General features: G+C 35.3%; 1 long non-coding RNA gene across 1 annotated transcript; it reads left to right on the top strand.

Moving 5' to 3' along the window:
* The first annotated feature begins 17,018 nt into the window (after window positions 1–17,018).
* On the top strand, window positions 17,019–25,226 carry LOC103163470. The gene is made up of 3 exons (XR_003479673.2): window positions 17,019–17,162; window positions 19,731–19,845; window positions 24,515–25,226. It is a non-coding gene; the product is annotated as an uncharacterized LOC103163470 (long non-coding RNA).
* Window positions 25,227–26,269: the final 1,043 nt, after the last annotated feature.

Genomic DNA, 26,269 nt, shown 5'->3' with positions numbered 1-26,269 from the left:
ACCCCTTTCCTACCCAATTTGCTTTTGGCCACTGTGTTTTTCACAGCCATAGGAATTCTGACTAAGAAAGTGACATAATAGTGTATGACTTTAAAAAATTAAGGCTCAAAATGCAACTGGTTATAGCACAATTAAAATTATAGAAAGGCAAGTTACATGGATCAATATATCCCCATAATAGCATATAACATGTGAATGCATTGAGTCCCCCAGACAGTTAAATATGAGTATATGCAATGATTGAGGGAGGGGGTTAGAAAACATAGGTACTTTTAGTTCACTAACACTGATGATCTTAGAAGTAATTATCATGTTCAGTCTTGGGATAATAGAACTAATGGAAGAACATGAACATATAGCCATCAAATAGTACTATTGGAGAAAGATCTTATGTTTATGTGGTTACAGATTTCCTCAGAGGGAAGATATTCAGAGATGGACAAATCTGGTTCATATCTTGGCACTTTACACAGAGAATGCATCTGGTACATTTTCTACAACCCTGAATAGACTAATAGGATTTGATTTCTAATAAAACTCTATGCATCCTGGCAAGGAACAAATTTTATAGGACACTGGAAATTTTTCATGAGGGTGAAAAAATATTATGTAAACTACTTTGATCATTACTGGATGAGGTTCTAACAGATTTTAAGAGCTGTGAGCTCCTAAAGTAATCTTTTATTATGATAAATATTCAGCACTCACTATTTATTAAACAAAAAGTTAATTAGAGCCAGGCAGAATTGTAAAACAAAAATGATTAGGGATATGAGATGCTGGCCTTCACTCTCCTTGAAATCTCGAACATAAAATACTTATTTGCATTCTTGATATAGAAAATATATACTACACTTTTTCGGTTAACCTTCACTGATGAGACTCCAAGCAAACAGGTTAAACTGTAAAGGTTCTAAGAAAAAGTTCAAGCTTTAACTAGTATCGAATTTCTGCCTTTAAGTAATATCAAAAACTCTATAGGTGTTTCTTTTTAATGATGTGGGAGGACAAAATAATCATGTTTTGTATATGAAATCTGAAATCAAGTACTTACTCATGTTTTGTGTTGCAGTTTCTGTAAGATACATTTATATTACACACTCATCTTTTCATTCTACCAGACTAATATATACTGAATGAAATTGTTAAGCCATATCTATTAAATAGTATGTCTTATAGAATAAGAAGTTCATGGTTGTTTCTTTTATTTTTTTCTTTCATACAACCCTGGTTCTCCAAATATGCAGAACAGATAGATTTATGATAAAGGCACAGTGATATGGGCTCTGCATGTTCTATAAGAAGATACCATTTTGTAGAAAGGAGTCTCCACACAAAGACTGATAATAGTTGTTGTCTCTGAGTTAATTTTCAGTCAAAGTGACTGACTCAGAAGTACAAGACTTACTGTCCTTGGTGTGTGGAATACTCCATAAACTATGGAGAGGACAGTGTAGAGAAAAGCACTAACAGTATAAATATCAGAGATAAGACCTGACACAGTTGTCAATCTAAGTTTTAGAAAGATGTACTGTGATTTTTTCTGCCTCCTCTGTATAACCTATTATCTAAAGATGTAATGAAAGCCAACTGTTTAATGTGCTAATACACTGTAGTCTCAATTTGCTTTGTGTATGAGTAAACCACAGCATAAAGATTCAGTTCTGATTTAACTTATTTATGGGAAGAAGTAGCCTGTGTTTAAATTTATACAGCATATTTTCAGCTAAATTTTAAGGAGTTTGTCTTTCCACATATAAACTCATGTGGGAAGAAAGAATCATGCTAGGTAATTGGTTTTGAATAGCACCACTGATCCTCTAAAGGCTACAGGAATTACATTTATAAATGGGAGATGGAAAGCTGCTTATGTTATCCATCTACTACTGGTATCTTGATTTGGAATTTGATTTGAATAGGCTGTGACCATTGGAGAATTCAGCAACAACAAAAAAATGATTCCTTGATATAAACACTAATAATGTACTTTTAAAATAATTTGAAAAAAATCAAGATATTCTCCATATTGTGTTAAATGTCAAACTTGAAATATACTTAATTATCAGACAAAAGCAATTAATTGTCTAGTAATTAAATGAATGACAAATTAAAAGTCTTCAGAATTGAATCAAGAGAGTATGCATATAAGAGACTTAAAACAAGCAAATAAAAAACTTGCCAGGTGGTGATGGCACACAACTTTAATCCCAGCACTCAGGAGGTGAAGACAGGCAGATCTCTGTGAGTTCAAGGCCAGCCTGGTCTACAAGACCTAGTTCCAGGACAGCCTCCAAAGCCACAGAGAAACCCTGTCTTGAAACACAAAACAAAACAAAAAACCCAAAAAACTAACAAACAAATACAAAACTTGAAGAACATCCATCCTGTTAATAACTATGTTTATTGGGAAATAGAGATTAGGTGACAGATTTCAGGGATATTATTAGAAGAACATGAATGATGAAGCTATTTTAACTACGGTATTGGGAATAAAATTCTTTATTATCACTATAGCAATGAGATTACTTGAATACTGATTTTTCATTGCTATAGTTGCTATAATGTTGAAAAGTTTCTCACACACATACAGACACACACTCACACACTTATCTCCACACACAGAGAAAGAGAGAGAGAGAGAGAGAGAGAGAGAGAGAGAGAGAGAGAGAGAGAATAGATGACAGGGAGAGGGAGAAGAGAGGGAGAAGATTCACTTACAACACATTTTACTCCCATGGAAGAAGAAAATGTCCTGGTTAGTCAAGATTGACAGGAGTTTTTCATTAAAAATAGAGTGTGTCATGTAGGGAAGTAATGTGATGACAAAGTGTCCTAGCATTTTTAATGGGTAGATTGTTGTATGATGCTTTACTCTTTTGTCTTTTTTGAGGGGCCCACCACCCAGATCCCAAATAAATCATACATGGAGGCTACAATCTTAATTATAAATGCCCAGCCTTTGCTTGTTTCTTTGCAGCTTTTTGTTGTTGTTGTTGTTGTTGGGCTTTTTGTTTGTTTGTTTTGTTATTTGAGGCAGGGTTTCTCTCTCTAGCTGTGGAGCATATCCTGACACTTGCTCTCTTGTTCTGTAGACCAGGCTCGCCTTGAAGGCACAGAAATCTGCGGCCTCTGCCTCCCAAGTGCTGGGATTAAAGTTATGTGCCACCACTACCCAGCTTCTTGACATCTTTTCATAACTTAAATTATCCAATCTATTTTTGGCCTTTGGGATTTTACCTATCTCTACTCCTGTAAACCTTTTCTTTCCTTCTTACTTTGTGTCTGGCTGTGGAGCTGCCTTGCTGAGAGGCTGGCCCCTGAAGTCCTCCTCCTTACTCTCTCATTACGAGATCACATCTCCCCAGATGTCTCTTTATATTTATCCTCTTTGCCTGTGAGTCTACCCTGTTTCTCTATCCTGCCTCACTGTTGGCCATTCAGCTCTTTATTAGGCCATTTGGTGTTTTAGACAGACACAGTAACTCAGTTTCACAGAGTTAAGCAATGCAACATAAACAAAAGTAGCACACCTTAACATTATATTCCCCAACAGTAGTTTTTTTTTCACTATAAATTCATATATAAATATAATCCTTCAGAGTTTTGGTTATTTATATTATAGATGTGCTCCCATCCTAAATTTAAATTACTAATATAGGTGGGGATTGGCGCATGCCTCTAATCTAAGCACTCCAGAGGCAGAGGTGGGGGAATCTCTGTGAGTTGAAGGACAGCCTGGTCTACAGAGGAAGTTCTAGGACCAGCTCCAAGGCAATACAGAAAAACCCAGTCTCAAAAAACAAAACAAATTTCCCAATATATTATATGTTGTATTCACAGATAGAAGTCTGTTTAGCCTGGTTTTAGTGGTGAACACCTTTAATCCCAGCACTTGGGAGGCAGAAGCAAGCAGAAACTCTGTGAGTTTGATGCTAGCCTGGTCTCCAGAGCAAGTGCCAAGATAGGCTCCAAAAGCTATAAATAAAATCCCAGTGACAGATATTGGGGTTCAAACTACAACTGAAGGTTCAGAGAAGCAAAGCAGCTAGCCACTAGCTTTTGCCTCTACTTCAGACCAAAATGCTGATCCTTGATCAATCAATCCTAACAGGGCAATGCACTGCTCTCCAGCAAGTCTCAGAATGCAATTCTCTGAGTTCATATATCGTCACTGGGATTTTATTATTTGTGTTACAAGGAGAGTCATCAGCTCCTCACTAAATGCTAAAATGAACCCACCTCCAATCTAAAAGCAGAAACAACTCATATAACTATCCCAGGGGATACAATAAAAATCTAGAAATTTTGTCATAGTGATGGAAATTGAGTTCCATTGAAGAGTGCTTTTCTATAGTTTGATCTTGAACAATATATTTGTGAACATACAAATATTTGTGGAAAAAAAACTCAAAATGTCCAAAACGAAAAACAACAACCTTTACAGTCTGACATACAACATAAAAGAAGTTATTCAATCAAAAGTAACACAAGTTTGAGATTTAGCAGACAATAACTTTAAATCTTCATTTTAATTATATTACAGGTGTTCAAAAACTTAAGAAACATTGAATATAGATGAGCTCAATCAAACATTCATAAGACATAAAATTACCACACTTGATGTGAAAATTATTGTAGTGAGATTAATGATAATTTACAAGTCTGAAGAGAATATTAACAATCCAACAGGGAATAAAGAGGCTAATGTTTAAAGGGACAAAAAGGATGTTCAGTAACCTATGAGGTAACATAAAAATTCTTAGTTTGTGACTAATTTAAATCATTGGCATAGGAATACAGGAATGCATTTGTTCATGGAAGTGTGTGATCTGGACATGACATCAAATAAAATATTGATGCAAAAAAAGTTGACAAAAAATGAATAGAAACATCCGAAGTCTTTAGACTGAAAGAATTAACATTTTTAAAATGTTAGCACACATTAAAAATATTATGTAAACAGTACAATTCATATAAAGTTCCAGCTCCATTTTCTCAGGAAATTGTTAATGTTTAATATCATATAGAACAATAGGAGACCCTAAATAGCTACAGCATTCTTTGATTACTATTTTAATAAGATAACCCTGTAAAATTTGGAAGTTTATTTGTCTCTGAAATTTCTAGATCATAGCTAACTCTCACCATGTGTTCCTAAATATTCTTCCATGTTTCCTACATTTGACATTATAACATCTAGCATTTAATCATAGTTGCATTATATTCCCTACTTGATAATTTCAAACTCTACATGGCATTTAAATCTATTGTATTTGTTTGTTACTCAAGCATTTTTTTCTATTTTTAAATTTTAATGAAAATATAATTTAATTATTTCCTTCCTTGCCTTTTCTCCTTCCAATGCTTTCATGGCCCTCCTTATTCCCTCTCAATTTCATAGTCTATTTTCTTTAATTATTTTTGTTACACACACACACACACACACACACACACACACACACACACACACACACGAATATATAAGGACAACCTCATTTGGAGTTGCTTGTATATATATGATTTCAGGGCTGACCACTTAATATTGTATTACCAATTAAGGCCTTATTCCCAGAGAAGACTAACACTCCCTCTTTCTGCATTCCTTGTTTTCCAGTATTTCTCTTGCTAGGGATTGGATCTCATGAGCTTCTTATTCCACATTAGCATAAAATTTGACATTGTCATTGTTCACATTCTTTAGACATTTATTTTTGGGGTATCAATGGTGTGGCAACCTTGTCCTTTCAAGAAGGTACAATCTCCAAGTATACCTCCTGGTCTCTGGGTCTCACAACAATTCTACCCTCTCTTCTGTAATGCTCCTGAACATTAAGAGTTATGTGGTAGAATTATTTATTTGGCTGGGCATACCAGGATCACTTGTTCTCTGCATTTTGACCAGTTGTTATTTTCTATGATGGTCGCTGTCTCCTACAAAAAAAAAAGATTCTTTAATGAATGCTCCATATATCTGTAGGTATAACCATAGGGTGTAGTTAGGGTGCTCTAGTTAACTAATAGTAGCGATTTCTCTACTAGGATCAATGACCTTAGCCAACTACTCAAACAGTTTTTAAGTCAACATCTTTTACACAACATATAAATTATGGTGAAAGTTCAGTGAGAAGGGAACAATGGAACTGAGATACTTAGATGTTTAATGCCATGTTAAATGTTAATGTGATGAGGAGTAATGATGTGTTTAGTTTAGTCTTGTTCTAGGTATTGTGTGCTTCTTGTAAACCTTGCTTCTTAATTTTCTTTAACTTTTTAAATTTATTTTAGTTTTTCAAGATAAGATTTTTCTCTGTAACCTTGGCTGTTGGTATTTGTTTTTTATTTATTTGTTTTTCTAGAGCCACAGAACTAACAAAGTGATGTCCCCTCACCCATGTGTGTATATCTATATCTAGATATAGATATAAACTTGAGGCAGGGAAAAACACTTCTAATCTGGGCCATACCTTATTCTGGAAGCCTATAAAGACATATTATATATGCACACATTTGTTATATACAATATAATACAATATAATATATACATACATTATAAATTATATGGGATTTATTAGAATGACAAGCTGCAGTCTAGCTAATCCATCAGTGGCTGGTTGAGAGTGGAAAGTCCAAGAATCCAGTAGTTGCTCAGTCCATAGTTTAGATGTCTCAGATGGTATTCAGTATATGTGTGAATCCAGAAGAGGTAGGCTGTAAAGCCAGTGAAGGAATGGACTTACTAGCAAAGCAAAGAAGACAAGAAGGCAAAGATACTATTTTCTTTAACTTTTTAACTCTAGATGCTGTTAGATTTTCCTAGGAATATTTTTTGTGGGTGGGGGGAGGGCAGGTTTTCTCTGCATGACAGCAATGGCAGTCTTGGAACTTGCTTGGTAGAACAGACTGGCCTCAAACTAACAGAGATCGGCTTGCTTCTGCCTCCCAAGTTCTGGGATATGCCATATCTGCCCAGGTGGAAGGGTAGCATTTTGACATTACCTTTATATCTGTGTACCATAAGGATCTGAGAAGAGTAGTTTTCCTTGAAGTGCTGTCATATTAGATGCAGAGATCATTGTACAGACAATAGTTGCTTTCCCTCTTTCCTAAATAAAGAGGTTTATTTTTTAAAAATTGTGAGACCCTAACAATGGGATTACTGGAAATAAAATACAAAAAAGCCTACTTTCTTCAGTTCTGTAACTCTAGAAGATTTTAATGATCAAATAGGTGGCATTCAGCCTCCAGTACATGTCACATTTGTGAATTGCCCTCACCTGAAATTGTTGGATAGTTAACTCCTGGTAAGCTGAACACAGCTGTGAGTTTCTGCATTGACAGTACAGTGACTTCAATTTCTTGAAACTATTAAGACAATTTGCTAATTTTCAATTTTTAATTTCTTGCTGAAGGATGATTGACAACTTTTGGACTTTTCTTATGTTGAACCTAAAAACTATCAGTTTTTGATTGAACTTTTATTGTATGAATTGCCCATCATTCTGCTAGATTGTCCATCTCCTTTGCCCTTCAGTACAATATGTTTTATTAAACATCACTGTAATGTACTTTAGGTCAAGAACCTCTGGCTGTCACTCAAACCTTGCTGCTCATTATGATAATTGTGCTTCTAACAGTTAAGGTCTGCACCCTGGGCCCTATTATTTCAACAAATCACCACATTTGGTGTTTCAAAAAGTTATAAAATATTCTTTATTAATTCCAGCCTTACAAACACAGTAGCTATGGTTCCCCTCAGTGTGTAAGATGCTCTTGTTACAAGAGCATTCTATATAAGCAATGTGTGTTAAGGATCTCCCAGTGATCTTTGTGAGCTGCTAGTCTTCTACCTCAGGAATAAAGCTTCTAGTAGGTTGGGCTTTCACTGTCCATAAAGAAAGAAGAACCACTGGTGTTTAATGTAGAGCTGGGAGCTACTTCTGAAGGACCTTCGTCAGATATGTCAGAGCATTGGAATATCCAAACTTGTAAGTGCTTGAATCCATATCTGACATTTACACTTGTTTGGTTACATTCCTTACAAATCACAAGCTTGAAATTGATGAGAAGTTGCAGAACTGAAAATTGTGTCTTCACTGAAATCCATCTAAACTCATAATTGTATCCTAAGTTTGGCATGCAGTTTACTCATTGTTCTTCATACAAAGGGTCAGACAACCTCCTTAGAAAAGCTTCCAGTGACGCCCCAAGTTAATACTCAATAATCTACCTGCACAGCTTCTTCTTTTTTTTTTTTTTTTTTTTGAAAACACAAGTAACACTCACAGTATTTAGAAGAAATTCACCTGGGATGTAATAGTCATTATTATATGATAACTCTTCACCAATGAAATGTTAATGATTTACATCTGCGCTGCATCCCAGAGTCTATTTTACTCTATCTGCCTTATGAGTGAGGGCAAATGAGCTAATAGAAACACCACTCCAAATCCTGATTTATAGTTTCCTTCTTGTTTCCCTTTTTTGAACTAAGTGCTTTAGAACTCATGCACAAAGAAGTCTCTGAGAGAAAGCACTGCCTATAATTTTATTGAAGTTCTCTAAGAAACAGCATCAATATGGAATAAGCATAGTAGGAGCATTAGGCTAAGCAGAAATAACTTATAAACAATATGCATAATAGGTGACATCTGGGATGCCCTGTTTGCTTGATAATCAGAGTTTGGATTGGAAAGTTATCAACTAAGAAGGCAAGTCACATCTAGTACAATCTTCTATACACATGTATACTTTTACACATTAAAGCATATAAACAGAGAGAGGGAGATGGGAGGTGAGAGAAGGGGAGAGAGAGAGAGGTTAGTTGACTAATCTTAAGAAGAGATTTTACAATGGGGAATCACACTTTAAATAAGCCTTCAACTGTAATATAAGGATTTTTCCCAATCTAATTTCCAACTAGTAATTGAAAAAAAATATTTGTCAAGGAGCATGATATCTTTTTAGGGGATGGTGTAGGGAGGAACTTCCAAAGAAGAATGTGACTTTGTCTTTAAAGAAAAATATTCTGGCAGGAAGAGGAACAGATACTTTCATATAACAGATGCTTTTGGTGGCACATAGCGCCCAGCCACTCTTCCACAGAGATTGTGATCTTGTTTTAGAGTTGTCATTAAAACCTTACACTGATGTGACATAAAACTTAATAATATATGGGAATTTTTTAGGATTTTGATATTTGACCTCCGATTATACCACATTTCAGTATTTTCTCATCAATTTCTATCCAATTCTAAGCTTCCTCAAGAAAAGCGTATGTGCCTTCCTTGGAAAACATCTTATAGGGACTCAACCCCTGAAAATATTGGTGAAATTTATACAGTATTAAACTTTATGCAATAGTATGATTTAATATTAATTATTTTTATAAGTGCATTATTTAAATGTCTACATAATCCTGTTTGAAACAGTAACAGACAGATAAAGGAAGATATGGTAGGTTAAAATGCTTTTGGAAAGGAATATGAAATGGTGATTATAAATTCAATTACAGAACTGTTCTCATCACAGAGTTGCTAATGGTGGTATTTTAAATCATTAATTGGAGTAATGGTAGATCATTTGCTTTATTTTTTCACGACTACCATCCTACACCAGTTTTAGATTGCTCCAAGAAGTCCAGGTACCCACATTTCTTAGTTAATTTTCTGACATGGAAATAATGATTCTTGAGTTTGCCATCATGTCTCCTCTGTTAGACCTGTGTTTCTTCTGAAGCTGAATCATCCCTTTGTTTTTACAGGGCATACTATAAAACATGCTAATTAAATATAGAAGTGTTAAGTTTTGAAATACTCTATTTTTGATTAACATCAAGTGCATGCCACTTTACTTCCAGGTGAGTGCTTGTGGAAGATCATCACTGTCCATTTTAATTTCAAGTTGATTCAGTGGAAAAGATAACTGAAATGCTGGGCATACGTTTGTCATCAAAGTTGGAATTTAAAGCCCTGTAATGGGAATGTCATCAGCCATAACACTTAAAATCTATGCATATATCTGAGATAAATAGAAAATAAAATAAGGACAAGGGAAAGAACTTCACTTACAGTGTGCTGCTAAATTTGAGATCTAATGTGCAATTAAAAAATCTTAAGTTAAAGGTAAAGAGAATAACACAGAAGATAGTCTAACAGCTAAGACAAAGTTTAGAAATGTAAATTCATATCGCTTGTCTAGGTAGCCTTCCAGTCAGCTGGAGGATATTGGGTAATCTAGTGAGGACTATATACATTCAAATGTCTGTAAATCTGATTCACTTCTTCATAGGGTCCACACAAGAGTTTGTCTGTGTTTTGTAAATTAAATCAAATCAACACATTTATGATAATGAAGTAAGTAAAATGGATCTGTAGAATGGGGAATTTTGAAAAAAAACTTGTAGTTCACTTTTTTATTATTTACATGTAAAAATAGAGCATTTTATTAAAAATTGTCTATTTCTTCCATGATTGTAGTAAAACTTATTTTTAAGTTGAAGATAGTCTAAAACTCTAGTTGTTAGAATAAAGATGTTATCCATTCTGTCTCTCCACACTCCCTTCAAGGAAAAAAATGACATTGCTAACAAGTTAATAGATGGATTTTATTTTATTTACTTAATATGTTTTATTTTTGAGATAGGATCTCATGCATTCCAGGGTGGCCTTGGACTTGCAATGTAGCCAAAGATGAATATGCATTCCTGATCTTTCTTCTTCTACCTTTCAAGAGTTAGAGTTACAGGCATGAACCACCTGGCTGGTCACTGTTACTTGAAATGGAACATTATACATTCCACCCAGGTATTAATTCTCCAAACTTATTTGTTCTTTCACTCTGCTTTATTTCTCCCAGTGTATGATTTTCCAAATTTTACTTTCAATCTACTTTAAATGAATCAAATTAAGCTGCTAAAGTATTTTCTTTCTCTTAGCTGTAGATCTTTATGTTTTCATCAAGAGTCCATTCAATTAATTATGCTTTATATCCTGAGTGTTGACTTAGTGGCTAAAGAGAAATAAACAGTTAAAAGTTTTTGTGGCAAGTATCCATAATAACGATAAAAATAGAAAATATCTAAAACAATATGCACCCTTCTTATTTTTCTCTGTGTTATCAAATGTTTGTGTGATATTATTTTGCATTTTCTATTGCCACTAGTTAATTCCAATGCATTTCTAGTTCTGTGCTCTGAAAATATGCCATCAGGTACACGTATCTGATGAAAGACGTAATGAAGAAAAATTATGCTTCATAATTCTCAGTTTATAAACTTTATCAGGATCAAGTTAGAGTCTATCAGGCCCAGCCCTTGGTACCTCTGACTCAGTGACCAATGTGTCTCTCTCGACATAGAAACCATAACAATACATAATGTCTGGCATTAGTCAAATCAACCACCAAGTTTGGATAAGTTGAGGTAGCCCCATTGTTGTAATGACCTTTCAGAGCAAGAGAACATACTCAATTTATATTGCATCAATTATTAATTTGTGTATAGAAATTATAAAGAATTTTTAAAATTCTACTTACCATAAATCTTGACTTCTTCAAAACTGAAGGTTGAGAAATATAACAATTTGGAAAAGACAGATAAAATGATACTATCTGGGAGGTAATGCTAAATGACTGAATTTGTCTCAGTGGTGTAGACAGCAGATACACCATGTTTGTGTAGAAACTTCATTGTCTAATACTTAAAGACAAGAAATCATGAACAATCTATCTCTACAACTACATTTAAGGGGTCTTTAAGGATAAGAAAGAAGAAGGGTATTCAGTCTCTCAGCATCCTTGGCTTGGAATAATACACAACACTTCTACTCAAAATTCTGAGAGAGAAGCTACAGATTCAAAAGGGACAAAAGGAAGCTTGGTGAAGATTAAATGTCTTAGTGATCACAACTGTACACATTTTTCCTGATTTTGAAGACATCCATAATAAAACATGTATTTATATAATATACTAAATGTATGTGTTCATATTATTACACATTTACATATAATATTTATATGGTTGCATATCATTGATTTGAATTAAGAATTAATTTCAGAATTTTATGAAAAGAGTAACATTATCCAGTTCTCCTCCCTTTTTTGTGGTCCTGGGGTTCAAACTGTGAACATTTTAGTCAATGGCTCTACTCTTGACTATCTCACAGGCTCTTGGGGTTTTGGGAAATGAAATTTTGACATAAAGCTCTGTCAGGTCTTGAATTAGACATACAACCCATGGTGACCACAGGATTCTCTCTGTCTCTCAGGACTGGGACTACAGATGCTAATTGATTTATTCAAACTTAATTGTATATATTCTATTGGTAAGATCTATTGTAGAAACTGGTGATTTAGAGAAATAAAAGAAAAAGAAAATTTCCATTACTTAACAAAGTATATATCTCTGTGGATGACTCAATTGCTGCTTGGGGCTGTTTTGTTTATTATCATGCATTAACTATAAAATACGAGTTCTCCTTAGGACATTTCTATATTTACATATAATATTCTATGATCATATTCATTTTCCTCTATTACTCATTCTTTTCTCTCCTCCACCTTCATTTTCATGCCTCACTCTTCCATTTCTTCCTCCACATGTGTATTATTTCCCTTTTGTGATTTTATATCATTACCCCACTGAGTTTCACACATGAGAAAGGACAGCTTTCAAATACCGACCTATTTCACTGCACATGAATATCTCCATCCATATATAACTTCCCATTCTTTCTTGATTAGGAAATATGCACATATTGCAGATGTTGCATTTCCTCTATCCACTTCTCTGTGGATTTACAACTAGGCTGATATTTTGCACAGTGCTAAAATAGACATGATTATGCAGGTTTAAAGTGTCTCTGAGGAAAACTAACTTGGATTCTTTTCATTGTATACCCAGAAGAGCTGTGAATGAAGAAAATGTAAATTTATAATTTTGGTTTTAAAGTAATGATTCATATTGATTTTTGTAAGGTTTATCTAAATAAGCTCTTAATATTGTTCACATGCCCCTGCCATGTCATCAGCACTTGTGGTTTTCTTGATGATTTATTGATGATAATTGATTTCTTGATGATATTTCCTTTCTGATTGAAATAATTGTAGTTTGATGTCCATTTATTTTATGGTTAAGCTTCTGAAATTTTTTTCATGTGTTGATTGGTTACTGTACTTCTTCATTTGAAAAATGTTCAACTCATTTCCCATCATTTCTTGGTTTTATTCATTGGTTGGTGGTTTTTATTTATTTGAAAATTTCTCAGTTCCAATTGCATCATTTCTTGGTTGAATTACTCATTCAAAATTTTTAGTCTATTGTATATTCTGATTATTAAGCCACTATCAAATGAAAGCTGGCAGTCTATCACTTTGTCCAGTTGATGTTACCTTGGGGAAGTTTGCAAGAGACAGTCTGTTCTACAATTAGCTCAGAGTTGATATGTTGTGTTAGTAAGAATCAAGGGCATGTTGAAGATTTCAGTAAAGTATAGTGGATTTGTGGGTAGCATCATTTTGTTAATCCTAATCTGCTGCAGATTTTTGGTTAAGTTTTGTTATGTAATTAAATGCCTTTCAAACCATTCAACACTACAACTAGTGACATAAAAATTAACCTCCATTTTTCTTAATCTGTACAGCAGATAACCATATTTTATTATTATGTTGTGGTCATGTAAACATTTTCCAGGGAAAACTAAAGATCTTTTTGAAATTTACCCATCCTGTTTGTAAGCATTTATCAGAAGGCTAAATGGGTCTGAATGTTACAATCTATAACTACTTCACAGATCCACAGAAATGAGAGTTTCACAACTGCCTTCAATTACTTGTGTTAAGAACCAGTAAACATCATAACATAATATGTCATAGCACAGCTGTAAAGGAAGGAATTGTCCTTAAGACATCCATTAGGATTCAGTGAGATCTAGAGAGATAATGGGGCATGTGCAGTATGTATGCCTGCAAGTGTCAGGATGCTTTTCACCAGACTGCTTGACTACTTGCATCCAGATAATACAGTGGCCACTGTGACCACTCCATGTCTCTGCTTTTTACTTTATTATTGCCAAAGCTTATTTTTTCTTTCTTTGGAAATTATTTATTTACAAATAATGTAAGTGGATGACTAATACATGATAACTAGTGATAAAAATTAACCTGTCTAACACCAAATATTTACAAATAATGTAATTTCCTCAATTAACTTCTGAGAGGAATTAGAAAGGATGTTTTTCCCATCATTCCTTAATGCTATTCATAAGCTCTCTAGCAAAATGCACTGAACCTTCCCATTGAGAAAAGTAGTATAACAAAGCAATACATTACAGATGTAAATGATAGAAAAGAAATTTGATATTGTAATAGTAAGTACATTTAAGCAGAAGTAAGCTCACTTTGACAGAGAAGGACGTCGTTTCTGATTATATGAACCAAGAAGCCATTATAGCTATTTTCTTACACTCAAATTGTGTTTCAATTTCAAAGTGTAAGATAAACATTGGTTACTTAGAATTTTAACAGAAATACCAAAGAAATAACTATCTAAGATGTACACATTTATAATACAGGCATGTGTATAATTGTGTATGATTATTTCCCACCATGAAGAACCAAAATCATTTTTATGTTATAAAGAAATAAATTTGAAGTATTAGCAATATATACTACAACAATAGGTAAATATAAATAGAAAATATTGTCTTACCCTATTCCATTTTACCTTACCTATTACCTTTCCTTTTCCCAAAAACTCTACAAAGAGAAAATTAAATTAAATTTACCATAAAACAAAATCAGATAATGAATTGGTGAATGACAAAATTTGCATACCATTTTAAAGGAAGTCATTAGGATTTGAACATCACTGGCATACTACTAGAATTATCAAGAAAAAATAGTAGCTGAGAGAGAAAAGGCACAAGTTAATGAAAGCAAACATATTAAAGGACCTTACAAAAATGAAAAGGATAATGTCAACAGTATGAAGATAAACTAAATTGTTTGGATAAAACTGAGAAGTTGATACAAGGAAAGAAATCAAAAATCTGACTCAAAATTGAATAAATAGTATAACTAAAATATAATCTATCAAGACATGATCAAAAATATATTCCCTGTGTTAGTTTGGGTTTCTTTTGCTGTGAAGAGATATCAGGAGCATGGCAAATCTTACAAAGGAAAACATTTAACTGGGCCTGGCTTACAGTTTCAGAAGTTTAGTCCATTATTATCATTATAGGGAGCGTGGTGGCATGCAGGCAGATGTGGTGCTGGAGTAGCAGCTCAGAACCCTACATATTTCAGGCATTAGGAAGTTGAATGAGACACCGGGTGGCATCCTTAGCAGAGGAAACCTCAAAGCCTGCTTCAGCATTGACAGTCTTCCTCCAACAAAACCATACCCACTCCAACAAAGTCATACCTCCTAATAGTTACACTCCTTATGATCTTGTGAGGGCAGATTACATTCAAATGGACATATGCCCCTAACAAGCCAATCCCAAAATGGATTGACTACTGAATTATGCTAAAAATTGGTGGCAGGATTATTATCAATCATTGAAAAAATGAGAACAGCTTCCTTCTCTGATGTCAACATCATTTATCAAAAATAGACAAAGATGACATAAAAAAGTCATACACTAAAATTTCTGATGACTATCAATACATAATGCTTGTATACATAATTATACAACAAGAAAAATTAACTGTTTATCTCAGGCCAGTGACCAATGGTGGAAACTACATCTCACAATAAAACTTCAGCTACAAAGGGCTGAGGAGATATACCAGTTGGTTTGGTGATTTGAATGAGTATTACCCCAATAGGCTCATCTATTTGAATGTTTAGTGGCTAGTCAGTGTAATTCTTTGAATGTATTAGAAAGATTAGGAGGCATTCTTGCCAGACAAGTCTCTCTTTTGTCCTGCAGACTGGGATATTGCTCTCAGCTACTGTTTCAATGCCTTGTGTGCCCCCAAGCTTCCCATCATGATAAAAACAGATGGAACATTTCAAATGGTAGCCAAGCCCCCATAATTAAATGCTTGATTTTATCTTTGGTCATGTGTCTCTTCACATCAATAGACAATAGTGACAAAGACAGTGGGCAAAGTATTTGATTCTAGAATGTATTTAAAAACTAAACCTGATGCAGGAAAGCATGACAATGCTGTAACCCCAGCTCTTATAGGACAGAGAAAGATATATCTGTGGGGCTTACTGTCTGGCCAGTACAGACAGTTCCAGACCAGTGACAGAGCCTGTCACAAAAATAACAAAAACAGAGAAAAAGGTTGAATTAAGATGTCATTAAGGAAGAGTATCTGAGCTTTCCTCTGCCTCTACATAGCTTTACCTACATAAAAGTGCACTGGTACACAAATTGCATCAATAAGTAAAATTCACGTAATATAATACAGATATCCACAGAGAAAATATGAAAATCTATTAACATCACAATAGATGGAGAGATATTACTTGGCCCATCACAAAAGTCTTACATGATTGGAAACATTCATTTTTAGGAAAAAAAAAAAAAACACCAGGGAAAACCCACAATCAACATCATATTGAATTGTAGAAGAATGTTTCATTATTCCATGAAAAGGAACCCTGTTCTTGGCACTGTTCAGTACATCTATTATGTACTCAATGCTCTGATGGGGGAAGTACTTCTGTGTATGTTTATCTTATTGATTGTTTAATAAAGTTCTGTTTGGCCAATGAAACAGCAAGCTAGGCAGGACTAGGAGTCAAAGAGGATTCTGGGAAATGTAGTAGAAAAGTGGTGATCCAGGCAGGAAGTGACATAGAAGGAGACTCATATATAAAGAAGGAGAAACAGGAAGCATCCCTCTTTTCCCCTCCGCTCCTGCTCCAGTGGCACAATGTGATCCACCAGCAAGGAGGGACGCCAATAATGCGCCCGATAAGATAAGTCTTATAACATATATAGATTTATGATAATTAAGACTAAGCTAACAGATGAGAAGTCCCAGTCATTGGCCAAGCAGCTTTGAACCTAATACAAGTTTCTGTGTGTTCATTTGGGCCTAACTCAGGTGGGCGGCTGACATAAAGCACACACGTGGTGGTGGTGGTGCTCAGGAGGCTTTTGGCAGAAAGATTTATCATAACAATGCTCCAATTGAGTCATTAGGTAAGTTAATGAGAAGACTTGCATAGAAGTAAATTATTCTGTTCTAAGATAAGCATAAACATATGTATGGAAAAATCTTGGTGAAACAAATAAATCAAGGCATTAGAATATAGGTTGGCCAACAACACTCCATGTTTGTACAAAAGGTGAAAGTTATGAAATATAATTAAGAAAATAATTCATTGCATGATGCTCTCAAGATAATAAAATTCTTTTTTTTCTTCTCTGTGACCTTAGCTTTCCATCTAGTGGTTTTTAAATTTTAGAGATACAGAGAAGCCTGAAGATTGTCATTTACTCTGAGAACTGCTTTAAAATAATGGAACATCAGAGAATATATTTGAAGTATAACAATCCCTGTAGTTGGAACCAAAGTGTCATTCATAGATCCTTAGCAGAGAATTATATTTGCTATTATTCTAGTTTTAGATGGAATACCAGTATTCACATGAATTCCTTATAATGGCCATGCATACCACCAAAGTAATTATGGATATCATTGCTGACATACATGATGCCCCAGATTCATATATGAAAGTTTTCATGTCTGTATCTCTTTAGAACATAAAACATCAATGATATAAAACCATTGTCAATTGAGACATTTGAATTCATTTTGGATCCTAGTTAAGAAAGCATTCTAGCCAGGTGTTGGTGGCACATGCCTTTAATCCCAGCACTCGGGAAGCAGAGGCAGGCCAATCTCTGTGAGTTCAGGGCCAGCCTGGTCTCCAGAGCGAGTTCCAGGATAGGCTCCAAAGCTACACAGAGAAACCCTTTCTTGAAAAACCAAAATAAAATAAAATAAAATAAAAAGCATTCTAGAGTCCAGCCTAATGGATCCCAATTATGTCATGAACAAGGCTCTAGGCACAGCAATGCTTTTTTGTTTTGTTTTATTTCTATGAAAGTAGGAGAAAAAATAATGTTCCTTTTATTTCTAATCAAATCACTGAAACATTCCTGAGATGCCTCTTGTAGCTGTGTTATTCCTAGATTTATGGTTCACAATAGCCATATGTGACCAGTAGTAAACTTTCAGAATAGAACGGAGAGAAACTACAGTAGAAAATAAACTCTTGGCTTCAAAGTAGAGGCAAATGGTATATTCTACATTTGATGTGCCTTATGGCCTTTCTGGAGTCAGATGGGAAGTTTCAGCCATGATGGGATTCATTAATATTGGAAAGACTATGAATGAATCAGGAATTTTGGATTTTGTTGTATGTACTTCTGAGCTTTCTAGATCCATGTGGTACATGACAACTCTAGCCTGATTGGTCAGGATATTCATTAAGAGCTAATGAAAAATATAAGCCACCAGATTATTACTTCTTATACTTCAGACAGTTAAAATTGATGTCATTTTTATTGAAGAAGAAAATCCCTGGTCAATCTCACTTTAATGATGTCTTTTGTGTGAGAACTAGGAGAAACACTAATTTAAATTAAAATGAATACTTGAATGGTTTAAAGAAAAAAGGACTTGTCCCTTTATACTTCTCAGGGGATCCATGTATGTCACTCTTAGGGATGTCCTTGTTTACAAGGTTCTCTGGGGTTGTAGATTGTCAGCTGGTTATCCTTTGCTCTAAGCCTAGTATCCACTTATGAGTGAATACATACCATGTTGTCTTTCTGTGCCTGGGTAAGCTCACTCAGAATAGTTTCTTCTAGTTCCATCCATTTTCCTGCAAATTTCAAGATTTCATTTGTTTTTGTTTTCCCAGTTGGAGTATTCATTGTGTAAATATACCACAATTTCTTTATCCATTCTTTGGTTGAGGGGCATTCTTTGGTTGAGGGGCATCTAGGTTGCTTCCAGGTTCTGGCTATTATAAATAATACTTTTATGAACATAGCTGAACAGAGGTCCTTGTTGAATGTGTATCCTTTGGGTATATGCCTGAGTGGAATTGCTGGATCTTGAGCTAGTCTGAATTCCATTTTCTTGAGAAGCTGCCATAGTGATTTCCAAAGTGGCTGTACAAGTTTACACTCCCACCAGCAGTGGAAAAGTGGTCCCCTTTCTCCACATCTTCTCCAGCATAAGCTTCCATTAGTGTTTTTGATTTTAGGCATTCTGACAGGTGGCATGGGGGGTTGGTGGAGGAATTAGGAGGACATAAGGGAGAGGGAACTGGGATTGTTATGCAGAATAAGATTGTTTTTGACTTAAATACAAATTAATAAAAATGATTCAGAAAAAAAGATGAAAGTTGCTATCTGGCATCCTGTGCCTCATTTCACATGTGTCTATGTGAGATTCAACATGTTGGAGATGATGTTTGCTAATTGGGATTAAGTCTTATCAATATGATTTGCATGACTATAATGGTACTTTTCTGGCTCTGACTTACAGAAAAGCCAAATTTCCAGGGCAAGTGTTGTTAAATATTGTGAAGAAACCCCCTACATTTCCTAAAGTATATTGTATAAAGGGTTTTGTCTATATTTTTACCAGTATTTTTCATGTCTCTGGTTTAGAAAATAAACTCTTCCACAGTGGATAGAAATAAGAAACTTTACAGCAAAGCACATTGTGATAACTCAGATATTGTTGATCAGTCTTAGGCATCCAGAAATACTGAAAATGAAGATGTTGAAGAATGTCAATGAATGTCAAGCATGTTGGGTCCAACAGAGGCTGATGGCCTTGGTAGTGACTCAGCTTTATTAAGAGGTGAGAAGTACTTGCCATGAATGTCCAAATTTTCATGTTACACTTGAATTTTATTTAAAGAAGTTAAGGATTTAAAGAAGATAGTTTGACATTTTGATGACTAATTGTTAACCTTTCAATATCTGCATCAAGTACTAAAAAGACCACATGTCCTTGTTCTTCAACACACTGAACAGCATTGGTGTGCTTAAGGATTCCATATTTGACAGCATTGATGACAGAATCTATCACATTGTTCTGTTTCTCCCAGCAATGGTGAAACAAAAAGAGTTTCCAACAAGATTTCTAGGTAAATGAACAGCAAAATCATTGTTACATAAAGAGCAAAAACTTTGAAAATCTATGTAAATTGCTTTTAAAGGCACAGTACATAGAGTCTTACTGAGCTTAAGAGACTAGTTTATATACAGTGTTGCAGTGGTTTAACTGAATGAAAATCAATGCTCCTATGAATTTGTTAGATGTAAAATTATGTTGATTCTGTCAACATATACTGAGCAACCATTTCTGTCTGTATGGATTTCCTAATAAAATTATGGGAGTATGTAGTGATTTTAAATCTATTTTAAAAGCCTTTATTAAGTTTGCTCTTTCTAAACATGTAGATTTAAAAAAATATTCTACACTTCAAATTAAATAAGTAATGCTTCCCATTGTGATGAATGTTATTCACTGACTATATTTCATGCCTATTGCAATATTATATATTTATGTATTTACATATACACTTGAAATTATAAGGGATATGAGCTGCAGTCCCTATCTAAGAAAAGATGGTCCATTTTTAATTTACTGGGTACTGCAGTTGCTTCAAGTTATATGTTCACTTCTACAGATTTGTAACTAGGATCCACAAATAAGGGAAACTATTTGTTATTTGTCTTTCTGTGTCTGGGCTAACTCACTTATTCAGAATCATTTGAGTTTTACCAATTTACTTCAAAATTTCATGATTTCATTTATCTTTACACATGAAAAGTACCCCATTGTGAAAATATAGCACATTATCATTATCTGTTAATCAGGTGAGGATTATTTAGATTTCTCCCATTTACTAGCTATTGTGAACATGGTGGCCACTGATATGGCTGAGAAACTGTCTAGAGTAGAATGCTGAATCATTTGGATATTCATCAAGGAATCCTACAGCATGGTTATTTGGTAGGTATGCTTTTAGCCTTTTGGGAATGAGAAAAACATAATACAGCACAGAGAAACATTTTCCAGTACCATAAAAAAGCAATAATGAGTATGAAATTCAAAACTTAAGCACAACAAATAAACAATAGCATTATAGAACAAGAAGACTAGAAAATGATAGACGACCTTTGTCAGCTGTACATCAGACAATATATTAATATTTAGAATATATCAAATACTAAAACCTCAAGCACTATAAAAGCTTTCCAATCCATGAATGCACAAAGGCACTGAAGATGTGCTGCTCAAATGAAGAATAAATGTCAAAAATATATTTTTAAAGTGCCCAACATCCTTAGTCCTCAGGGAAACCCAAAGCAAAGATACAATAGGATTCCTTTATACCATAGTGAAAAGGAAAAATTGTGATGATATTAAATACTAACTACTGCAGAGTAGTGAAAACATTATCTCTCATAATATGATAGAAATGTAGGTTTCTCCTTATACTGTTAAGATGTATATGAATCTATGTAAACAATCCCAAATTAAGATTATTTTATTATCATATGGCATCCCAGGCTTGGTGTTCCAAAAGGAAATTATATCAACATATTACAGAGAAATATTCATATCCACATTTCTTATTTATATAATATGCATAGAAACTATAACTAGCCTAGATATTCATTAGCAGTTGGATCTCCAATGTTATATAAATGTTATATATTTGGATACTAGTCTTCAAATTTGGGGTTAATGAAAATCTTTTCCCATTTTTGTAGGCTGCCCTCTTATCAGAATGATAGTGTCCTTTGCCTTACAGAAGCTTTCATTTTCATGAGATCCTATTTATTAATTGTTAATCTTAATGCCTGTCTTAATAGTGTTCTGTTCAGAAAGTCTTGTCCTGAGTCTATGTTTTCAAGACTATTACTCACTTTCTCTTCTACCAGGTTCAATGTTTTATGTTGTTTTTGAACTACTTGGACTTGAGTGTTTTGTAGGTTGATAAATAAGGATCTATTTTTATTATTCTACATACAGACAATCAGGTAGAACAGCACTATTCCTTAAAGAGACTAACTTCTTTTCCAGTGTGTATTTATGGTTTCTTTATCAAAATAAAGATTTGTGTCTGGGTCTTCAATTCAATTGCAATGATCCATGTTTTTTTTTTTTTAGATATCAGTGCCATGTGGTTTTATTTCTATAGTTCTGTAGTATAACTTGAAATGAGGAGTGAGGAGAATCCCAGCAGTTATTTTGCTGTTCAGGAATAGTCCTCAGATGTTTTTTTGTTTTTCAATATGAAGCTAAGAATTGTTTTTTCTTGGTTGATGAAGAATTGTGTTGAAATTTTGATGGGGATTGCATTCAATATGAAGATTGTTTTTGGCAGGGTATCTTTTTTTCCTCATCTACAAGGATGGGAGATATTTGAGCTTCTGATATCTTCTTCAATTTCTTTCTTCAAATACTTGAAGTTTATTATATTAGTCTTTCTCTTTATTGGTTAGTGTTACCCCATGATATTTTATAATATTTCAGGCTATTTTGAAAGGTATTATTTCACTGATTTTTCCTCAGTCTCTCATTTGTACATAGGTTGGCTACTGATTTTTTTTTTTTGAGTTAACTTATTATCCAGGAATGTTGCTGAAAGTGTTTATCAGATGCAGGAGTTCCCCCATAAAATTTTTAGGGTCATTTATATATGCTATCATATCATTTACAAAGAATGACACTTTCACTTTTCCTTTACAAATGGATATCCTTCCCCGCATGCCATTACTAAGGAGACCCCTTGAGTTCCTTTAGTTTTCTTATTGCTCCAGGTAAAACTTCAAGTACTATATTGAAGACATGTGGAAAGATCAGACCACTTATTCTTGTTCCTGATTTTAAGGAAATTTCTCTGCACTTGGCCTACAATCTGTCCTGCTGGTGCAATAATGACACAGAATTTGTGGGAGTAGCCAATGGAATTGCTGGATCTTGAGGTAGACTGATTCCCATTTTCCTGAGGAACACAAATACTGATTTCCAAAATGGTTTTACTGAGTTTGCACTCTCACCAGCAGTGGAGGAGTGTTCCTCTTTCTCCACATCCTCTCCAGCATAGACTGTCATTGATGTTTTTATTTTAGCCATTCTGACAGGAACAAGATGGTATCTCAGAGTTGTTTTGATTTGCATTTCCCTGATGGCTAAGGATGTTAAGCACTTTCTTAAATATCTTTCAGACATGTTAGATTCCTCTGTTGAGAATTCTCTATTTAGTTCTCTAACCTACTTTTTAATTACCTTATTTGGAGTTTTGGTGACTAGCTTCTTGAATTCTTTATATATTTTGGAAATCAACCGTCTCTCAGATGTGGGGTTGGTGAGTATCTTTTCCCATTCTGTGGGCTGCCACTTCATCTTGTTTACTGTGTCCTTTGCTTTATAGAAGTTTCTCAGTTTCAGGAAGACCCATTTATTAACTGGTGGTCTAAGTGTCTGAGGTACTGGTATTATATTTGGGAGGTGGTCTCCTGTAAGATTTTTTTCAAGGGTACCTCCCACTTTCTCTTCTAAGAAGTTCAGTGTGGCTGGATTTATGTTGAGGTCTTTGATGCATTTGGATTTAAGTTGTGTCCATGGTGTTTTGATTATTATGTGTCAAGGGGATGTCTACTTTATTTGGTGTTCTGTAAGCTTCTTGTACTTTCATTGGCATGTCTTTCATTAGGTTGGGAATGTTTTCTTCTATGATTTTGCTGCATATATTTTCTGCATCTTTGAGGTGGGTTTCTTTTTTGTTTGTTTTTTCTTCCATTTCTTTAAGGGATTTTCTCATTACCTCTTTTTCTTTCTCTTCTGCTTCATCTGTATTGGGATGTTCAGTTCTTGCTCATGTGGAGTCCCTAGACTCTGGTGGCATCATATTGATCTTTGTGTTTTTGACTGTGTTCTTATACTGTTATATTCCCTTCACTTCTTCCAGTGGGGACTGCTGGAGTCTCTCCCTCTCCTGTTGGGTAGGAGACCAAGGTTCTTTTCTGGTGGGTGCAAACAAGTCCAATACTCCATTGGCTCTCCTCTTCCTGTAGGTGGAGACGAGACTAGTATTGTGACACTGTCAGACTCTGGATGGTCTAGTCTACTGGTATGGGTCCCCCATGCGCAGTCCCCAGTCCTCAGGAGGCTCCAAGCAGGGCACAGGAAGTCGGGCATGAAACAAGCCCATGCCGCCTTCTCCTGTGGTTGGACATAGGACTTGAACTGCAATATTGGCACACTCTGGATGGGCTGGTCAACCAGGATGGGTTCCCCAGTGCACAGTCACCAGGCCTCAGGAGGCTGTGAGCAGGGCACTGGAAGGCAGGGTGATTCATGACATTTTAATGAAAGTATCCCTTCATGTGGTGGTGGAGCTGAAGGTAGTGTTGGAATTTCCAGTTTAGTGTCAAGGGCCTGTATTACCACATTCCAGAGAGAAAAAGTTTCCACTAGCATTCCCTCATCCTCTTTAAATGTTTACCAGCATTGACTGTGACTCAACTCATCCCAATGTGAAGTCCTGTCCACATGACAAAATCAAGAGGCTTACTTCCTCAGGAGCTTGTTCCGGTGGTGCCAACATTCTGGAGTTCACATCACTGGAGTTCCGATCCCAGAGAGGATGTGTGGAATCAGCCAGAGAATGGAGACTGACATGATCTGAGGGTAAACAGAGATGGCTGCCATTTATTGAAAAAAAAAAAAGTCTACATCTTTTGTAGTTCACAATTGCACAAGGATTAAATGGGAGTAAGGGACATATGAACTGCAAGGTGGCTTCTGAACAGGGATTCAGAAACCTAACATTGAGCTTGAGAAGTTTATAGGCTTCAGTCATATGTTAATGAAAGGGCCACAAGTTCTCCATGCCAGAGATAGGAATATCTCCCTTTTAAGGTTGCAGGAACTTTAAGTCCCTGAGGAAATGGGAACTTTTGTCTATTTGCCTGACCTTGGCAAAGGACATTCTTGGCAAAGGACATTCTTGGGGATCAAACCTTCATTATAGAAAATTGCAGGTTTTGGTTTTTGTTGTTGTTGTTTTGGGGTTTGGGTTTGTTTTTTGTTTGTTTGTTTGTTTTTGTTTTTTTCTTTTTCTTTTTTCTTCTTTTTTTTTCCATATGGCTTAGTTTATCCAAATAGCTAGAGCTTGAAGAGAGCAAAGACAAAGCTTGACAATATTACTATGAACCTGAGCTGAGTAGACCTTGGGAATTTATAAATCTTGATTATCAAGCAAATTTTATAGAAGCTTGGTGTCAACTTGTGTGTGAGTAGGCAGAGTGATCACACTATGTGGTTCCATGGTGTTGGGAATTTTTTTCAAAGAATTATTTTGTTTTATAAGACTGCCATTGTAGGGGTCCATGCATTTATCCCTTAGAGTCTTTCATGTTTCCTAGTGTCTTTGGTAAAGAGGATTATAGGCTGGTAATCCTTTGCTCTATGTCTAAAATTCATATATCAGTGAGTACATACCATGTTTGTCTTTTTGTGACTGGGTTACCTCACTCAGGATTGTTTCTTCTAGTTCCATCCATTTGCCTGCGAATTTCAAGATTCCATTGCTTTTTTTCTGCTGAATATGGGAAGCGGCAGGAACTCCTGAGCTAATTGGGAGAATGAGGGTAGGGGAGAGAGAGCTGCCAGAATGAGAGCAGGAGAAGAGGAGAGGAGAGTAGGAAATGGAGGAGCAGAAATATTGAGTTGGGAGAAGAATAGAGGAGAGCAGGATGAGAGATACCATATCAGAGGGAGCCATTATAGGTCCCAGGAGATATCTGGCACTAGGGAGATTTCTAGACACCTACAAGGATGACAAGAACTGACAATCTAGGCAATGGTGCAGAGGATAACCAAAATGCCTTTCCCCTGAAATGAGATTGATGACTACTTTTTATGCCAACCTAGAGCCCTCATCCAGTGGCTGATGGAAGCAGAGGCAGACATCCACAGATATACACTGAACTGAACTCTGGAACTTAGTTGCAGAGAGAGAGGAATGAAGATCGAAGGGGTCAGTTCCCGGTTGTAGAAACCCACAGAAACAGCTGGCCTGAACAAGGGGGAGGGGGAGCACATCAACCCCAGATGCTGTCTGGGAAGCGAGTATAGGACTGTCCCAGACCCCTGAACATGGATGTCAATGAGGAGGCCTCTGAAGTCTAGGGGGCCCCTGGTAGTGGATTAGTATTTTTCCCTGGTGTAAGAAGGGACTTTGAGAGCCCATCCCACATGA

This window comes from Cricetulus griseus (genome assembly GCF_003668045.3).
Source record: "Cricetulus griseus strain 17A/GY chromosome 1 unlocalized genomic scaffold, alternate assembly CriGri-PICRH-1.0 chr1_1, whole genome shotgun sequence".
NCBI lineage: Eukaryota > Metazoa > Chordata > Mammalia > Rodentia > Cricetidae > Cricetulus > Cricetulus griseus.
This window is presented reverse-complemented; position numbering and strand designations above follow the sequence as displayed.